The 19,307-nt window shown below is 40.3% G+C and overlaps 1 protein-coding gene across 2 annotated transcripts in view; it reads left to right on the forward strand.

Annotated features, from left to right (window-relative positions):
* The window catches only part of SYT14 (synaptotagmin 14), a 179,184-nt gene that overhangs the window by 44,597 nt on the left and 115,280 nt on the right, over positions 1–19,307 (forward strand). The gene's annotated exons all lie outside the window — the stretch shown is intronic.

The raw sequence follows: 19,307 nt of genomic DNA on the forward strand, positions 1-19,307 counted from the left end.
GTCATTTATCTTTATTCATAGTCGTGGCAATTCTCTGTTGTCATGTTCCTTTTTCATCTCCAGGTGGTTTCAATTGTTTGCTGTTATCTCTGATGGTTTCCAGTGAAAGTCTTGGGGTGGAGCAAGGCTAGATTGTTGAAAATCACTATATTAATGCAAAATATTATTTGTATTTATTAAGAGCAAAGTGGATGCAACGAGAATCCAGGCAAAGTTAAATCATGGTTAAGCCTCCTCACTTTTTGCCCTTTTAGATATTGTTGATGATGTGTACGAAGAGCAGCCAAGTTTGCTTTTTCTGTCATCTTAATATTCCCTCAGCTGTAGTCAGGGCTGGCTCCAGGTAGGGTGACCAGATGTCCCGATTTTATAGGGACAGTCCCGATTTTTGCGTCTTTTTCTTATATAGGCTCCTATTACCCCCCACCCCCTGTCCCGATTTTTCACATTTGCTGTCTGGTCACCCTAGCTCCAGGCACCAGCGCCGCAAGCAGGTGCTTGGGCGGCCTATGGAAGGGGCTGGTACGTCCGGCTGAAGCAGCGGCAGTAGAGCTGCTGCCGAAGTGCCGGTGATCACGGCTTTTTTTTTTTTTTTTTGTGGCCTCTTGGGGCGGCAAAAATTCTGGAGCCGGCCCTGGCTGTAGTTGCAAGATTTTTCATTTTATAAATCTTATATCTGATTTATCTTCACAGTAGTGGCAGAGAGTCATTGAGCCAACATGAGGTGACAAGATAAACTGAAAAAAGGCTGCTGTTATTCCAATAAGAGCACATTGTGCAGTTATACCAGTATAGTAATGCCGATAAATTTCCCTGTGTGGACAAGCCTTTAGATTTTGGTTTTATTTAGTGACATATTGGACATAATTGTACATGTTTTATAAGTTAGCCATTAGATGGCACCGTCTATTAGCTAAGGCAGTGGTCCTCAACCTTTTCCATGTGGCAGGCGCCGGACCGAGGACCGTGGCTGCCGGACAAGCAGCCGCTGAAATGCCGCTGAGAAGCGGCAACGTTAAGAAGCGTCGCTGCTGAAAAGCATCGTCATCAAGAGTCGTTGCCGCCGAAATGCTGCTGAAAATCGGCGGCATTTCGGCGGCAATGCTTCTTGACGTTGCCGCTTCTGGGCGGCATTTTGGCGGCTGCTTGTCTGGCGGCCAGTAGGCAGGTGCACGTAGATGCCCCGGCGGACGTCATGGCATCCACGGGCACTGTGTTGGGGACCCCTGAGCTAAGGTAACTTAATATCAAATTCTGTATTTACATTTTACATTTTTGATACTTTGGAAACTACATAAACTAACCAGCAGTACTCCAACTTCATTGCACCTCGACCCGCTTCTGACAATAAAAATTACAACATGACCCCAGTGCTAAAACAGTTGAATATAGAGCTGAAATTTGGCACAGTAGTAGTCCTATTTATGGTGAAATTTGTTTACTTGACAGCTGTGTCCATTTGAAAATTATACTTCACTCATGAGCAATACAGTGGTTAAATAATATTATAAATGCATGTAGGCTCTGCTGCATATTCTTAGTTATTTTAGTTAGTCCCCTGAAATATTCCAAAGCGCCCAAATCAAATTTCTAAATGTTTCTGAGAAATGCTAAACCTTTAAAAAAAAAATGTTGCTGCTGCTTCTTTCCCCACCAAAATTCCCTCTTAACCTAGAGCACTGTATGCAAGTTGAGAATGGGACTTACTATTATTATTATTTTATATTTATTATTTGTACTAAAATAGCACACAGCCCCAAAGAACATTATGCTAGGCAGTATTTAAACAAATAACAAGAACATAGTTCCTGTGCTGGAGAGCTCTGCATTTTTACATAGAACGAGTATATTTTGCATAGTAAGCTGTAGTCACAGGTCACCTTGTATTGAGCCATTATTATCCGGCAGTATTCAGAAAGCTTCATGGGAGAGTTAAATTTTAAGAAAGATAAAATAGTGGCTTTATAGATTTTTGACAGAGTTTTCCCCACACATAAAGGGAGGCATGGAAAGGGATATGTGACAAAAACTGTGGAGGCATTTGTGAGAGAAGCGAATAAATAGCTGATCGAGGTTGGCATTGGTAAAGTGAAGGCAGGAGATCAGTTGTCTTGATAGCCAGTAGAGCTGATAAGTATGTCTGGTCTAAATCTTGAAGACCTTACAAGGTATTGACAAGAAGCTTATGTTTCATGCGATGGAGAAAGGGATAGTCAGTGGAAATTTTTAAAGAAAGTGACTTGGGCAGAATGATGAGGCAGGAAGATGATCCTAGCAACAGTGTTTTGAATAAGCTTGAGTGGAGGGGGGAGGCTGCAGATATAAAGCTCAGAGAGGAGATTACAGTAGTGAAGCGTGAGCAAGTGTAGGCTATATGAACAGACAGAAGAGGCTAGATCTTTCAAATGCTATGTAGGAAGAAGATGCATGATTAAATGCACCCTGGATATATGGGTCTAGACAGAGAGAGGGCTGACAACAAGATCACAGGAATGATTGGGAGGGGGATGGTCATGTCCAAAGGGGTAAAGAATGGGATGTAGAGACTTGAGAGGGAGGGAGATCCAAGGTTTAGTTTGGACCATATTGAGTTTAAATTGATGGCTGGATATCCATGAGGAGATATCACAGATGGAGATTTGGATGGATGAAGATAACTTCTCTACAGAGAAGTTATCGCCATCACCTGTATTGGTACAAAGGGCTATGAATATTCTATGGCTCATACAGCCTGACCAATCTTAATATAATTTTTGTTTAGTTTTTTTGTAGTTTAAATATAAAATACAATATGCTTCCCAAAGACACTACACTTGGTTGCAATATATGTCACATACGGTCTGGGCCAGAATTTGTCCTTTACCCTGATTTGCCTAATAGCTCAGTATAAATGTCCAACAATAGGGAAAATGTTACAAGTTGCTAAATATATATTGTGTTTTGTAGAAAAAGAGTGAGTAATATTATGTGATTATATAATTAGCCTGATGTCATTTATGTGGATGAGGCACAAGGAGCTACGGTTGCATGTACAACCTTCAGTTTGGGAGCTCCTGAGTTTTGAGTGCTTGTTCTTACAGCTGAAGTTTTTGTGTGTTAGTACAACAGCATGGATTAAAACTTGTTTGTCCTGTTGCTTAATATCACAATTTCCAATGAAATGTGAGGAAGAGGAAGGAACTGTGAAGTAGGGAGACAAAATATAAGAAAATGTTTACAAATTTTTAGCTTTCTTAAATTTTGTTTAAAGGTTTGCAAAACTTTTAAAAAGAGCTCTCCCTGAAGTTATTCACAGATCTCCCACTGACTTAAGTGGAAGCACAAACAGCTCAATATCTGTTTAAGACACTTTTGTTTTTGTATGGGTGAGTAGATGACACCTGAATATTATTAAAATACAGAGTATGTCATATATTTTAATCCAGAATGTTAAAACTGTTCAAGTAATAATGGATCTATTTTTTCACTTTTGAAACATTAGAGCAGAAGGCTGAATAAAATATTACCATTTTAATTATGGTATTTTATTTATGGTAAATTAAAGATGGAGTGTAGCTTGCTACAAGTACAATATTACCCAGGTGAATAATAATTCCACATTTTGAAGCCCTGTGTATTTAACTTGCTTTTCTCAACCAACAATCTCTCTTTTAAAGAGAATAAAATACTAAAGTAGCCTTCAGATTCAGTTGACTGTTAGAGAAGTGATCAATATCCTGGGTGTTGTAATTAAATGTAAAAAGAGATTTTTATTATCTGTAAACTACTTTACCGATACAAACATAGAAGATTATAGCTTTTATTGCTATCCAATCAATCTTGATATTTCACTTAAAAACTAACTCTGATGGAGTTTCATTGTGACATGGGTTGTTAGTAAGAAATATATATACGGTATGCGGAGGAGAATAAAGGATGGATAAGGAAGAATCTTGGTCTGAATCACTTTTTGTCATTCATTGTATGCATTTTGTATGGCAAGAGGGAAAGTTCACGTGTAACTTCAGAAAGATAGTTGATTAAAATGACAAACTACAATGAGTAATCTTTGTACTAGAATAATGTTATGCGCTAGATAATTACATTTTTAAAATTTCAAAATATACAAATGTAAAAATTAAGATGATAAATAACTTTTCTTAGAACTGATTCAGAACAGATACTTTAGCACTTAAATTTAAAGTAATGAAGAAAACAAAGAGAATCTGTTAGATTAAAAATTGCTGTAAAAAATCCAGTAAATAAACTAGAAAGCAGGTATACTTTTTTCTGTTCAAGCAGCTTCTCACATACAGCCTGATTCTGCTTTGGATCAAGCCCACACTTACTTAATTTGTGAAAAGGGCAGGTAAGATTTCACCTATGAAATAAATAATTAAAGTTTAATTGACGTAGAGTTAGGTTACCATATGGTTTCATACATTACTGGACAGGTGAGAACTACACTACATTGCATGAGCTCCAAAATAATTTGCCTTAAATTACACATTCTAAATCTATTTTTTTTAAATATTTCTTTGTTTTGTAGATTATATATCTGAAAATCTACATTTTTATTTGGCTTCAAGATATTTTTAAAGATGATTATGTATTTTGATAAGGAGAATTATAAAATACATTTGAAACTGCTTTTTGTAACATATTTTAATAACAGACATTAGATTTGAGAGAGGCACAAATTTTCAAGTTTTAAGACAGCTCAGCTAAAATAAGGTAAGTTTGTACTCTAATGTAGTGCTAAGTAGTAATCAAAATGTTTTAATTTAATATTTACATAATACTATTGTAAATGAAGTATACTTTCTATAACATTAATTTTCATAGCCAGTGAATACATTAGTCATAATACCAACTTTGTGGTAAGATATTTGAGTTTTTTTTAAATGTTGAAAGAGCGTTATTACATTAATTACCATACCATCCTTTCAGCCATTATTTTATATTGTTTAGAATATAAGATGAGAATAACTATCAAGTTAGTGAAATAAAATATGTGAATTTGACCAGTTTACAGAAAGTATTTTGAGTAAAAAAAAAAATACCATCTTTCTGCTCTAGTTTTATAGTCACATAGTACATTTTTAATGGTTTAATGAATGTCTGTTTGGATTGTTAATTAGAATTTACATGAATACATATTTTGAATTAAAAGAATTTCATGCATGAATATAATAAAGACCATATCTTACACATGGTAAGATGTTTCTTACTGTTTTCTGTCCAAGGAGCGCAAATGGTTAGCATTTGAACTATGAGAAACTAATTTAGGGACTTATCCAATCATCATTATTCATAATATACTACACTGTTAGTGATGATACCTTCACAAAAGTATGGAAAATCAAAATACAGTTTTAACGCAATACAGTTTTACTTGTTATGGCTTTTATAATAGCATTAAAAGTAAAAAATATTTTAACTTGATAATATATTCAGTCCATGTACAAGCATTTTAAGATCCTACATGTATGCAAATTGGAAATTACCTTTTTTGTATCAAAGTCCAATGGTGGTATTAAATTACATTAATAATTAGTCTTTCTGCAGCTAAAGTTTCAGTCTTTTCAGTAAGGTTAGATACTGTGCTTTCTTCACTTCAGAGTGATGTCATCAGATACTGTGTATCCATAGAGAGCTGCATAGCTCACTTACAGGGTTTTTTATTTTCTTTCTTGAGTACTGCTTGAATACTAATTAATTTAATACTAGGCCTACTGTATTGTGGAACAAACTGCTTTATTATAGGTTCATTTCTGTTTCAGGGCTCATGTTGAATAGATCAGAATCACCTTTGAGGTTGACAGGAATAGGTCTGTGCATTATAAATATCTTAATGATATAAGCACTTTCAGTTGTTTTGTTTTTAATTTTAAATATCAGGGTGCATAATACTTGAAAATATGCTTTGATTTTAGGATGAAGTAATTGTAGTTAACTTGGATGGTTAGTTTTTTGTTTTTATTTTTAAATTAGAACTCTATTTCATACCCTCCCTCTGTCCCATGTGGGGCCACTGATCAGAAACCCACTAACCAGCAGAAAAACAATTGCAGACTTAGCAAATAAGAATCCATTTCCCTTCTGCTGGTGACATCCATGTGCTGTCTGCATATTTAAACATTGAAAGACACAAGACACTTGTCCATGTGCTTTTCGTGCAGGGGGTGGGGTTGGGGTGGGGACTGTGGGGAAGGGGTGGGGTGGAGTTGGGGCATGGGCGGGTCTGGGGGCTGGGCCGGGGCCCCGTGGAGTGTCCTGTTTTTGGACACTCAAAATATGGTAACCCTAGTTTTAAAAAAATCATAAGAGCCTCCTCAAAATGTGAAATATATGATTAAAACCTAAATGTGCCATACCAGCACCGTATGATTTTATAAAAATTCATAAAATCATCTCCCGTACTCAACAAACATACAACACTTCCCCTCCCCTACATTTTTACTGACAGCACAGCAGAATGTTTTCAAACCCCAACCTTAAAGAAAGAGCAAAATACATGCCTGATATTTTGCTGCGGCAATTCGCACTTAGCAATAGATGCCTTACTGGCTTCTCAGACTGCCTAGCAAACCTCTGCACCATTGCCTCTCACCTACTCTTGAGGCTCTGCCACTTGCTCTCTCTGTTGTGCAAAATACAGCATGCATTTGTAATCTGAGGTAGGTATTGCTCTGCAGTCTCTAACTGTGTCATGAGAGAGCAGCACCTTCCTTTCAATTGGCCAGATGCGCGCTGTCATCCTGCAACTGCTCAAGGTATAGTCGAACAGTTCCTTTCTTCTATCCTATATGGCTCCTTCAGCAAGGGAAGCAGAGGATAAGTGGAGTCTTCCAGAATGACAGAGGTAATCTCAATATCATTAATGTTGATAGTGATCCTGAGGACAAATCCTCCATTATTCATTAAGGCAAACAGTTGGGAGTTCTGAAAAGATCCTAACATCATGGACCTTTCCAGACCACTCTGCATTAATGTTTGTGTACCTGCCACAGTGATCAACCAAGCCTTGCAACACTGGAGAAATATCCCTTTCTGCTCATAGACTTGAGGCCTGGTGGGGGGCAAATGGCAGGGACATAGATCCCATTAGTTGCCCCATTACCGTTTAGGAATCCCATGCATGCAAAGCTATCAATAACCTGAGCATTGGCAAGCTTTTTGACTCAGTGCATCTGTACCTTTTGCATTGCAGTGATGACCAATATATGCTAGCTAGCATATGTATAAAAATAAATAGCATATATATGTTAGTTTGCATTAAGCACAAATAGCATTAAGCACAAATAGCATAGCAGTTATAAAGCAAGGCCTACAATTGGCCTATACCTTTTGCTATAATCCTGTTCTCTTATGTTAAATATTCCATAATACCTTGCATTAGATGAAGTAAGTTTTGGCACAAGCAGATAGGAAACTTGTCAAAATCAAGATACATTCATTCTATGTCTTAATACAAGCTAGGGAAATACCTTCATGAACCAGTACCTGGAATGCTAGTATCCAAAACAAAAATAAGGAAGGAACAAAACAGCAAGTTAGGGAACTCGGACAAACTGATGGTTTGGATTTTAGTGATGTGTAAAGAGGTGTGTAACTTGCAAAATCATTCATAAATAATACCAGATGAACTGTGTAATTTTGGGAGCACATCTTCTTCATAAGGTGAGAGTAACATAGCTGCATGCGATGGCTTCCTGAAGACTGGTATTGTATAGAACCCTTTTCCTGTATTATGTTATTATTGGCTTATAGCAATAAACCTGACTGACATTGGTTATTTTGTCTCTGAGAATATTTCATACTGAACCAAAGTGTGTTCAAACAATTGATTATATAGTTTATCGACAAAGTGGTGAACCTAGCCAGAAGCCATCTAGCCAAAATGTCAGTCGAGCCAAGCAGTGCAGGGTCATGACCTAACTGCTTGGAAGGGGATAACGTTCAGTGAGACGTGGGACTCTAGTGTTCATTAATTTCATGTACACTGATGAAGCCGGCCCTGGCTGGGCCGATGAGCGCTATAAGCGCTCCCACAATTCCAGTACGCACAGAAGGTGCTGCTGTGATTTAAAAAAAAAATATAATAAGCGCTACTCCTGTGGCACGCCTATTTAAAAGTAACTAGTTTTTATAGAAAGTACATGATAAAGCAGTCTAGGCAAAACACCAATACTTTAGGAATTCCTGGGCAAAAAGCCATTCTTTAAGAATATATAAAGATTAATTACAAGTGAAACTTTCTGGGCAAAACACCCAGATACAGCAAAGGCTAAAATGATGAAGTCCCAAAGCCCAAGAATTAGCAATTATGATAGCTGTAAATAATAATGAGCTACTGAAATTTTTGTAAAAAAAAATGTAACTAAATATAGGAACAGTTCATTTATGCAGGATGTGAGGCACATAAATGACCCCTGGGTTTCATTAGATGAAGTAAAAGTTAAACAAATAAGAAAACAAATCAAAGAACTAAGAGAAGGGTTAAAACTAGAAAAAGATCATAATAGGAAATTAAAACAGCAAGTGGAAGGTATAAGCATCTGTAATACCCCTCTTGTTCCCAGTTTACAAGAAATGCTGGGAAGACTAGGAAATTGTCGGACAAGATGCAGCCAACAAGAGGGAGAAAAATTAGGCTGTTGAAGACAGACTAAAAATCTTAAACCTGTATGGAGTTGCCCAAAACCAGTTAATTACAGCTAGGAGAAGAGCACTTCTGTAATCCATTAAAAGTGTAGACAAAAGCAACAGGCACTTGGGGAATAATTTCAGATTTTGTGGGAACAGGTAGCAAGTCCCACTCTTCATCAGAGGGGGTTAAAAATGAGAGTTCCTCCTTTCCACCCCTTACTCTAACCCACAGAAGCCCACTCCCTTCTTAGAGCTAGTAATATAACTTTTATCTCCAATATTTTTCCGTACAGGTCCAGTTTTTCTTTTATCCTTTCTCAGTTTGCTAAGCTTGGTGCTGCTGCCTGTACTTTGAAATACCCTCACTTAATCTCTCTTGGCTGATGTCACTCTCCCTTCCTACATTGCTTTCTCCTCATTTCTACCCTCCCTTTCTCTTAAAAGTTAAGTTATTACAGAAATCCCTGTAAGAAAGAGATGGAGAAGCTCAAAAAACCCAAAGAAACCATCAAAATGGTTAAGGTAAAAACTTTATAAGTCCAGTAAATTAATGATGTTAGCCCTTCAGGGATGCAGCAGCTGAAGATACTTAACCTTCTTGAAGATATAGTTGCCAAGCAACAGAAATGCTAACTCTGCTTCAAATCCTAGCCACTAATATAAGAAACATGGGTTTTCCATATTTCTGTATAGCAGTATTCTTAAGATAAAAGTAACAAGTAATGGAAATTGCCTTAGGTTAACTAAATTAATACTGTACAACAAAGTGGGCAAATAGCTTAATAGAGATTTTTATCAATGCTTATTACAAGTTTAAATATAAACTTGCCTGATTAAATATTTAATTCTTTTGTTTACCGTTTTTTGCTTTCCAAAATGTGTTGTCTTAATAACTTTAAGGTCTTAATGTCTTATCTTGTATTGCTATAAATACAGTTTTGGCACCATTCATCTTTAATTATAAGTTTGCCCTTTGTCATATATATTGTCTTATGTTGTGTGTCACGTGACTAATTTTTGTTTATTTTGTTGCAACAAAAGTCAAATTTATACTCATAATTAAAAAAATTAATATAAGTGGTATCATACTATTTAATATTAAGGCTGGATCATAACCATCATTAACTTTAAATTTTTCTGCAAAGCTCAAAAAGGCCTCAGTGATAAATATATGTACATATATTTCAGTCTTAATAAATAATGCAATTACAAACAAAAAGGATTTTTTAATTAAAGGCTTTTTGATCAAAGGAGAAAAAACCTGTAGGGCAGCAGTTCTCAAACTTTAGCAACCCAAGGACCCCCATACTGATTTAAAAATGTTTTGGGACCCCTACGTCCCCCTGCTGAGCCCCAGACCCTGCCCTCACCCCACCTTTTCCCTCCCCCGCTCTCTCCTTCCCCTCTCCCTCTGTCGCTCGCTCTCCCCCACCCTTGCTCACTTTCACTAGGCTGGGGTAAGGGGTCGGTTTGCAGGAGGGGGGTGCGTGCTCTGGGAGGGAGTTTGGGTGCGGGGGCGGTGCAGGGTGCAGCTCTAGGAGGAAGTTTGGGTGCGGGCTCTGGGTTGGGGCAGAGGGTTGGGATGCGGGAGGGGGTGTGGAGTTCGGGCTTGGGCTGGGCAGTGCTTACCCTGGGTGGCTCCCGAAAGCAACCGTCACATCTCCCTGGCAGCGGCTTCTAGGCAGGGGGTCTCTGTGCAGTGTCTCTGTCTGCAGGCACTACCCCCGCAGTTCCTGGCCAATGGGGGCTGTGGAGTTGGCGCTCGGGGAGGGGGCAGTGCCCAGGGGCCACATGGCCGCAGGGACGTGGTGACTGCTTCCGGGAGTGGAGCCAAGGCAGGTAGGGAGCCTGCCTTAGTCCCGCTGTGCTGCTGGACTTTTAGCGCCTAAAATCTCCTGGTTTGGCTCCGGGAGATGGGTGGGGGGAGGGAAGAGTTGATCAGCAGGGTCCGTGGATCCTCTGGAGTACCCTTGGGCCACCCCCAGGGGTCCACGGACCCCAGTTTGAGAAATGCTGCTCTAGGGGAAAAACCTCAACATTAATGTAAAGGTGGTAATAATAAAATCATATTTTAATAAAGCTTTTATAAACTTTTTAGCCCCTTTATTAAATATTAAAATATAGATATAAATGTGATAATATATATTGTTCAACATTGTGGCTATGTCTGATTATGTTGCAAAATGTTAGAGCTGACCAAACAATTTCAGCAGGTTTCTAACTTTTGTCTTCTAAGCACAAGCAAATGTCATGAAAGTTTAATACCCTCAAGTGCTTGGATAAATCTGTATGTAAACTTCATTTTGCTTTAATTTTTATACTATTTTGTGTTATGATAAGAAAAAGTATTTGTTACAAGGTTTATACTTTCAAATATTTAACAAAAATTCAATTGCTACCACAAGCAGATTAATTCTAAAAAGCTTGAGTAAAAATTCTGTGGCTAACTCCCTTGATAAAACAGAGTGCTCAACAGGGGAGAGCAATGCATATTCTCACAGAAGATTGCGAGCTTCTATTTTAGCAGTCAAGTGCTATATCTGTTTTAAAAAACTAGTAATGCACATATTGAGGGAAGTAATAATGAATATTTTTATGCAAAAACTGCAAAAGCATCTAAATCATGTTTAATTTATGCTAAAGAATTGGAAAAATCAGAATAAAAAGCAAAAATATATTTTAATATTTGGGGGGAAAATTAGACTAAACATAACCAGGTCATTGTTCTGTCATATGCTGTACCAAAGCGTAGTTTGTGTTAAGTGACTTGATCCCTATTACATTGTAAATGAACTAAATTAATCTGTATATAAATTTGGTTTACTGAAAACAAGGGAAATGTAATTTTTTTAAAAAAAATAACATGTTAACTAACATCCCACTGCCAGAAGACACCAGAAGATATTAGTGAAGATGCCCTAGGCATTGGAAGAAGAAAAGATAGTGTGTTATAAATAAGACTGGTCAACTACACTACAACATACTGTATATGGATAACTCAGAGTATGTCTACACTACGGGATTACTCCAAATTTACAGAATTCGATTTTTGGCAACAGATTGTGTGAAGTCGAGTGCATGTGACCACACTAAGCACATTAATTTGGTGGTGTGCGTCCATGTACTGAGGCTAGCGTTGACTTCTGGAGCGTTGCACTGTGGGTAGCTATCCCATAGTTCCCGCAATCTCCCCTGCCCATTGGAATTCTGGGTTGAGATCCCAATGCCTGATGGGGCAAAAAACATTCTCGCTGGTGGTTCTGGGTACAGCCTCACCCCTCCCTCCATGAAAGCAATGGCAGACAACCGTTTCACACCTTTTTTCCTGGGTGAACTGTGCAGATGCCATACCATGGCAAGCATGGAGCCCGCTCAGCTCAAGACAGCAGTCATGAACATTGTAAACACCTCGTGCATTGTCATGCAGTTTATGCTGAACCAGGACCTGAAAATCCAGGCGAGGAGGAGGCGGCTACGGCAGCGTGGCGACGAGAGTGATGAGGACATGGACACAGAATTCTCTCAAACCATGGGCCCTGGCGCTTTGGAGATCATGCTGTTAGTGGGGCAGGTTATAGCCGTGGAATGCTGATTCTGGGCCCGGGAAACAAGCACAGACTGGTGGGAGTGCATAGTGTTGCAGGTCTGGGACGATTCCCAGTGGCTGCGTAACTTTCGCTTGCGTAAGGGCACTTTCATGGAACTTTGTGACTTGCTTTCCCCTGCCCTGAAGCACAGAATACCAAGATGAGAGCAGCCCTCACAGTTGAGAAGCAAGTGGCGATAGCCCTGTGGAAGCTTGCAACGCCAGACAGCTACCGGTCAGTCAGGAATCAATTTGGAGTGGGCAAATCTACTGTGGGGGCTGCTGTGATGCAAGTAGCCAAAGCAATCACTGAACTGCTGCTACCAAAGGTAGTGACTCTGGGAAATGTGCAGGTCATAGTAGATGGCTTTGCTGCAATGGGATTCCTTAACTGTGGTGGGGCGATAGATGGAACCCATATCCCTGTCTTGGCACCGGAGCACCAGGGCAGCCAGTACATAAACCGCAAGGGGTACTTTTCAATGGTGCTGCAAGCACTGGTGGATCACAAGGGACGTTTCACGAACATGAATGTGGGATGGCTGGGAAGGGTTCATGACGCTCGCGTCTTCAGGAACACTAATCTGTTTAAACGGCTGCAGCAAGGGATTTATTTCCCAGACCAGAAAATGTTGGGGATGTTGAAATGCCTATAGTTATTCTTGGGGACCCAGCTTACCCCTTAATGCCATGGCTCATGAGGCCATACACAGACAGCCTGGACACTAGTCAGGAGCTGTTCAACTACAGGCTGAGCAAGTGCAAAATGGTGGTAGGATGTGCTTTTGGACATTTAAAGGGTCGCTGGCGTACTTTACTGACTAGCTCAGACCTCAGCTAAACCAATATTTCCATTGTTATTGACACTTGCTGTGTGCTCCACAGAGAGTAAGGGGGAGACCTTTATGGCGGGGTGGGAGGTTGAGGCAATTCGCCTGGCCACTGATTACATGATTACATGCAGCCAGACACCAGGGCAATTAGAAGATCACACCAGGAAGCGCTGTGCATCAGAGAAGCTTTGAAAACCAGTTTCATGACTGGCCAGGCTTTGGTGTGAAAGTTCTGTTTGTTTCTCCTTGATGAAAACCCGCCCCCTTGATTGACTCATTCCCTGTAAACAACCCACCCTCCCCCTTCAATCACAGCTTGTTTTCAAAGGAAATAAAGTCAGTATCATTTAAAAATCATGTATTATTTATTAATTGATTATACAAAGAGGGAGACAACGGACAAGGTAGCTCGGGTGGGGTTTGGAAGGAGGAAAGGAGGGAAGGAAAAGGCCACTTCAAAAGTTCAAAATAATGACAGCCTTTTGCTTGGGCTGTCCACCGGGGTGGAGTGGCAGGGTGCACGGAGCCCCCTCCCCTCGCATTCTTCTACATCTGAGTGAGGAGGCTGTGAACTTGGGGAGTGGGGAGGGCGGTTATGCAGCGGCACTCTGTGATCCTGTTGCTGTTCCTGAAGCTCCACCAGACGCCGGAGCATGTCCGTTTGATCCCGCATTAGCCCCTGCGTTGCATCCTGCCTCCTCTGATCTTCCTGCCGCCACCTCTCATCTCGAGCATCCCTCCTGTCCTCACATTGGTCCCTCCTGTCCTCACATTCACTGGCATCTTTCCTGCACTTTGATACCGTGTCCTTCCACTCATTCAGATGAGCTCTTTCATCGCAGGTCGATTGCATGATTTCCGAGAACATTTTGTCTCGCTTGCGTGTTGTTCTTGTGTTTTTTTTTTTTTTTTTTTGCCGCATTATCTGAGATAGCCTTCAGGATAGAGGAGGGAGGCTTGAAAAATTTGCAGCTGCGGGAGGGAGGGAGGGAAAAAAGGGAGAGAAGTATTTAAAAAGATACATTTTACAGAACAATACATATACTCTTTCATGGTGAACAACACCATTCACATTACATAGTACATGTCATTTCGGTACAAGGTCGCATTTTGCATCTTATATTGAGTGCCTGCGGCTTTGGTGTTAGAGATCAGACGCAGGGCCGGGCAACAGAATTCGGTTTGCATGCAGCATGGTAAGCCATTGTCTTTCGGCTTCTGCAACCTTCATTAAAGCAGCACCCTCCTTTTCCAGCCCGTTGAGTGCTGCGGTTTTCTTGTTAACGTGCAACAGTAGCAACCAAACTAAACACCCCCACCACCCATCCAATTCTCTGGAATGATCGCTTTACCCCTCCCCCCACTGCGTGGCTGGTATCAGGGAAGATCCCTGCAGAAACCAAACGGCCACCTCTGTCCCCTTAATTAAATTCCCGTATTTCAACCAGGTTACCATGAATGATATCACTCTCCTGAGGAACATAGCGAGATAAAGAACGGATGTTGCTTGAATGCCAGCAAACACTGGGACCATACCCTGCCGGGCTTTGTTGTGCAATGATACCAGATTACTTGCTACTAGCATGAGCTGTCAAGTGTCCTACCATGGAGGACGGAATAAGGCTGCACTGCCCAGAAACCTTCTGCAAAGGCTTTTGGAATACCTCCAGGAGAGCTTCATGGAGATGTCCCTGGAGGATTTCTGCTCCATCCCCAGACACGTTAACAGACTTTTCCAGTAGCTGTACTGGCGAATGCATCCCAAGTCCTCAGGGCAAATTAATCATTAAAAAACGCTTGCTTTTAAACCATGTTTTATATTTACAAAGGTACACTCACCTGAGGTCCCTTCCATGGGTTCATGGTCTGGGATACCACCTTGGGAGGGTTGGGGGGTACTTCAGTCAGGCTGAGAAAAAGATCCTGGCTGTTGGGGAGAACGGAGTGCTGTGTGCTGTCCGCAAGCTCATCGTCCTCCTCCTCCTCATCTTCCCCGCCCGGGGAATCCTCAGGCATGGCTGAGATTACCCCCTCCTCGGAATCCACGGTCAGGGGTGGGGTAATGGTGGCGGCCCCCCCTAGAATTGCATGCAGTTCAGCGTAGAAGCAGCATGTCTGCGGCTCTCCCCCGGACCTTCCGTTTGCTTCTTTGGTTTTTCTGGTACGCTTGTCTGAGCTCCTTAACTATCACGCGGCATATTGTCCCTATTGTGGCCTCTCTCCATCATGCCCTTGGAGATTTTTTCAAATGTTTTGGCATTTTGTCTTTTGGAACGTAGTTCTGCTAGCACGGAATCCTCTCCCCATATAGTGATCAGATCCAGTACCTCCCGTACGGTCCATGCTGGTGCTCTGTTTCGATTCTCAGACTGCATGGTTACCTGTGCTGATGAGCTCTGCATGGTAAGCTGTACTCTCCATGCTGGGCAAACAGGAAATAAAATTCAAAAGTTCGTGGGGCTTTTCCTGTCTACCTGGCCAGTGCATCAGAGTTTAGATTGCTGTCCAGAGCGGTCATAGTGGCGCACTGTGGGATAGCTCCCGGAGGCCAATGCCGTCAAATTTCGTCCACACTAACCCTAATTCGAACCGGCAATGTCGATTTCAGCGCTACTTCCCTCATCGGAGAGGAGTACAGAAATCGATTTTAAGAGCCCTTTATGTCGAAGTAAATGGCGTTGTTGTGTGGACGGGTGCAGGGTTAATTCGATTTAACGCTGCTAAATTCAACCTAAACGCATAGTGTAGACCAGGCCTAAGTATGCAATCGACTGTAGAGACATTACAAAGACCACTAGCCCAGCCAGGTCTAATTGTTATTTCAACTGTATATTGTTAAGCAAGGTGAGTTTATGCATATACCTGTAGTCTTAAATCATTCTCAGTGGAATATGGCCGAATTTGGTTATTGTGGAAAAGCAAATGGATTATGACTGTATACTTCTTTGATAATTATATAATAGTATCTATCAGGAAGGTTCATAAGACTCAATGGTTGGGCAAAAGACTGTTCAGCAGTCTAGTATCTTTCAAAACAGGAGACTCCCCAATCTAGATGGAATTGTTGGTTAGATTTCAGGATTATTTGAATCTGGAATATCTATTGGGAACAGGGGTAATATGAAAAATATGTATGTGTAAACCCCACCCACATTAGTGGTTTTGAGCATCAAGAAGTGGAAACTCTCTCTAAACCTATAATTCATGGCAGTGAGGTGTAGCTACTAAAAACCAAAAAAAGTATGTGGTGTATAATATGCACAACATTGCTAACTTAACACAAGCAAAACTTAATAAATTTATTCCAACAAATAAAAATGTAAAGGAAAAATCAAGAAAGTAAATAAATATTTGTACTGCTTATGGGAATTACATGTTAACTACCATAACCAATTCATTAGGGAATATTGAGAAAGGAAAACTGCCTGACCTTTATTAGTGATGAACAGTTAGCTATCTGCTATTTCCCTCCGCGTATAACAAAAACTATGGTAAACCGGTAGTGCATTGAATCATGTAGGCAAATTCCCTTTCTTAGTGGAATGTGATTGAATTTCGCTATTGTGTAAAAGCAGATGTATCATTACTGTATTCTTTGTTAATTAATATAATAGCATCTTATCAGGAACATGCACAAGACTCAATGGTTGGGTAAAAGACTTTTTGTAATTTGATGTCAGTAACATCACATCCTAATCAAGCCGTATGTTATTCAAAACAGTCTTGCTCAATGTCTGATTCCACGTGTGTGTGTGTGTGTGTGAGTGTGTGTATATATGTATGTGTGTATGTGTATATATTTACATTATCATTACAATATTTGATAACTTGGTTACTGTCCATTCAGTAGGTTACCTAAAAGATGGCATCTACGAGGGGTGACTGGATTTACCTTCACTGTGGGTGGTATCACACAGCAACACAAACCTGGAGAGCACCGCACATGTCTTGCGTGTTCCACTAAGAGATATCAATACATGTGCTGATACAATGTTTTTGACATTGCGACTCCAGTATGTGGCCGTAATGGTTCAGACCAGTACAATGGAACAGAGAAGCTGAGCTGCTCCTATCTCCTGCCCAGTGAAGCTTACCAGATGGCGACAACCCGCAGTAAGGGTAACCTTTAAGATGGATGGACAGTATGGAGGCCTGACTTGTAATGTTACTACTCCAAATTTCTGTTTTACTCTTCATGTATGTAGCACTGTGGGGGACTGTAATAATGCCTATCTCAGTTTTTCAAAATAAAGCTGTTATCAAAAGTGAGTCTTTAACATGCATATTAATTCACTCATTTAAATCTAAAAACATTACTAGACACAAAAGACGTACACATTATTTAGATTAGCAATGACATGCACAAGGCAGAACAAGACTTGAATGATCTTATCCATGATGGGGATCTTAAAATACTAATTTCTCATTTGGACACAAAGTTGCATTTAAAGCTTTACTTGTGGTTCAAGGTGTATTAATTTTAGCTGTGTTCATTATGTACTGCCACTTATGCAGGGGTGGAACATTTTAAATGATGTTTAAAGGCCCTCCCCACTGTTTCACATATAAATTTGGCAAAGGTGTCATCTTTGCTATAACAATTAGCAAGGTGACTGCTCGGGGCCTGGTGAACAATATATGCTGACTAGCATTTATAGCTATATATAAATTAAAAATAGGTATTATCTGCACCATATATACATTAGTATGCATTAAGTACAAATTAGCATTAAGTACAGCTAGTATAGCAGTTGTATAGGCTAAATTGGCCCATATCTTTACTCCAATCCTTTTGTCTCATCCTGACTATTGATACAGTTAACAGCACTGTCCAATCTTTTACATCAAGACAGCAGAAGAACTCTTCATACACATGTTTCATAAGGGTATATTTGGCAGCCATTAATGTCTTTCACTATCCATTGGAAAGCTTTGCCTTATTTTCATACATACAACATCTAGTTTTCTTAAGAGATGATTATATTTTTTTCTACCTATTAGGGAGACATCTCTGGTTTGGGAGCTTAATCTGGTCCTTTTGGCACTCGTGAAACCATTCTTTGCATGCTGGGAAATTGACCTCTTGCTCCGTCATCCTGCGCTATTTGTTTCTGCCAGTGCCTCACCATGCATTGCCAAAGCTTCCCAAAAGACCATGCACATGATGGTGGTGGGTTGCACACACCGATACTTACCCATGGTGCACCGCGCTATGCATTGACACAAGCACTTCTGGTGAGAATGTGCAGCGCTGATGCAAGGAGCCAACTATGCACGCGCACAAGTGATCTACAGACCGTGGTGGCTTTATGCTGACATAACTTGTGTCAGCAAAAGTTGATAGTATAGACTTGCTTTCAGTTACCAGTATTCTCCCAAACCTCATGTCAATCATGAGGAAGCTAGGTTATGTATGTTAGACATTCCGTGTTGGCTTTTTATCTTCAGAGAATGGACCCTTCAGAAACTCCCTGAGGCTTTTTAATTTTCTTTGTGGAAAGGATTAGGGATGTCCCAATCTCCACACAGAGACTAAGTAAATTTCAGGGTGTACAAGACATGTTATGAGATCATGACCGTAGATTCCCCTCCTAACCTGGGAGCCCATTCAACAAGTTCAGTCCATTTCAAAAGCCTTGTTGAGGAAAAACTCCTGTTGTTGACATCTGTAAGGCAACTATACGTACAGGTTGCTAGAGCAGATGCTTCATTTGAGGTGGCTGTATTTTGGTCTGTCTTGGATAGGACTCTGAAACGCCTACTTTCATAGTTGAATTACTGCATGGGAGGCACCTAGAATAGAGCACCCACAGGGACAAAGCAGAGGAGTAGAAAAGGAACTGGATTGGCAGTTGGTCCCACACTAGCCTGTGTATCCTCAATAAAGTGCATGAGAATATTTAAGGCGCGGATTAAGCAGACAGTTCTGGCAACAACAACAAAAAAATCTCTGAAGGTGAATTGGGTACATGCGCAACTTGATGAACTCCGTTTACTGCACAGGTAAGTAACCTCTCCTCTCAGAAAAGAGCTTATATGTTTGTAATGTTTTCATTAGGTTAATCAGTCAAACATTCTGATTCAACATACCTTGGCTGTTGGTAGGTATGAGCTGGGTTTCTTGAAGTTGAGCATTTCCTCCATTCCTATTCAATATAATCATTCCAGAACAATGTACATGTACAAAAGAGCCCTGAATTCTGTAATTTCCACAGTATGGATGTATCTTTTTAGTAACCACCCATATTTCCAATAAA

Source organism: Trachemys scripta, chromosome 3 (genome assembly GCF_013100865.1).
Source record: "Trachemys scripta elegans isolate TJP31775 chromosome 3, CAS_Tse_1.0, whole genome shotgun sequence".
In the NCBI taxonomy this organism is placed as follows: domain Eukaryota; kingdom Metazoa; phylum Chordata; order Testudines; family Emydidae; genus Trachemys; species Trachemys scripta.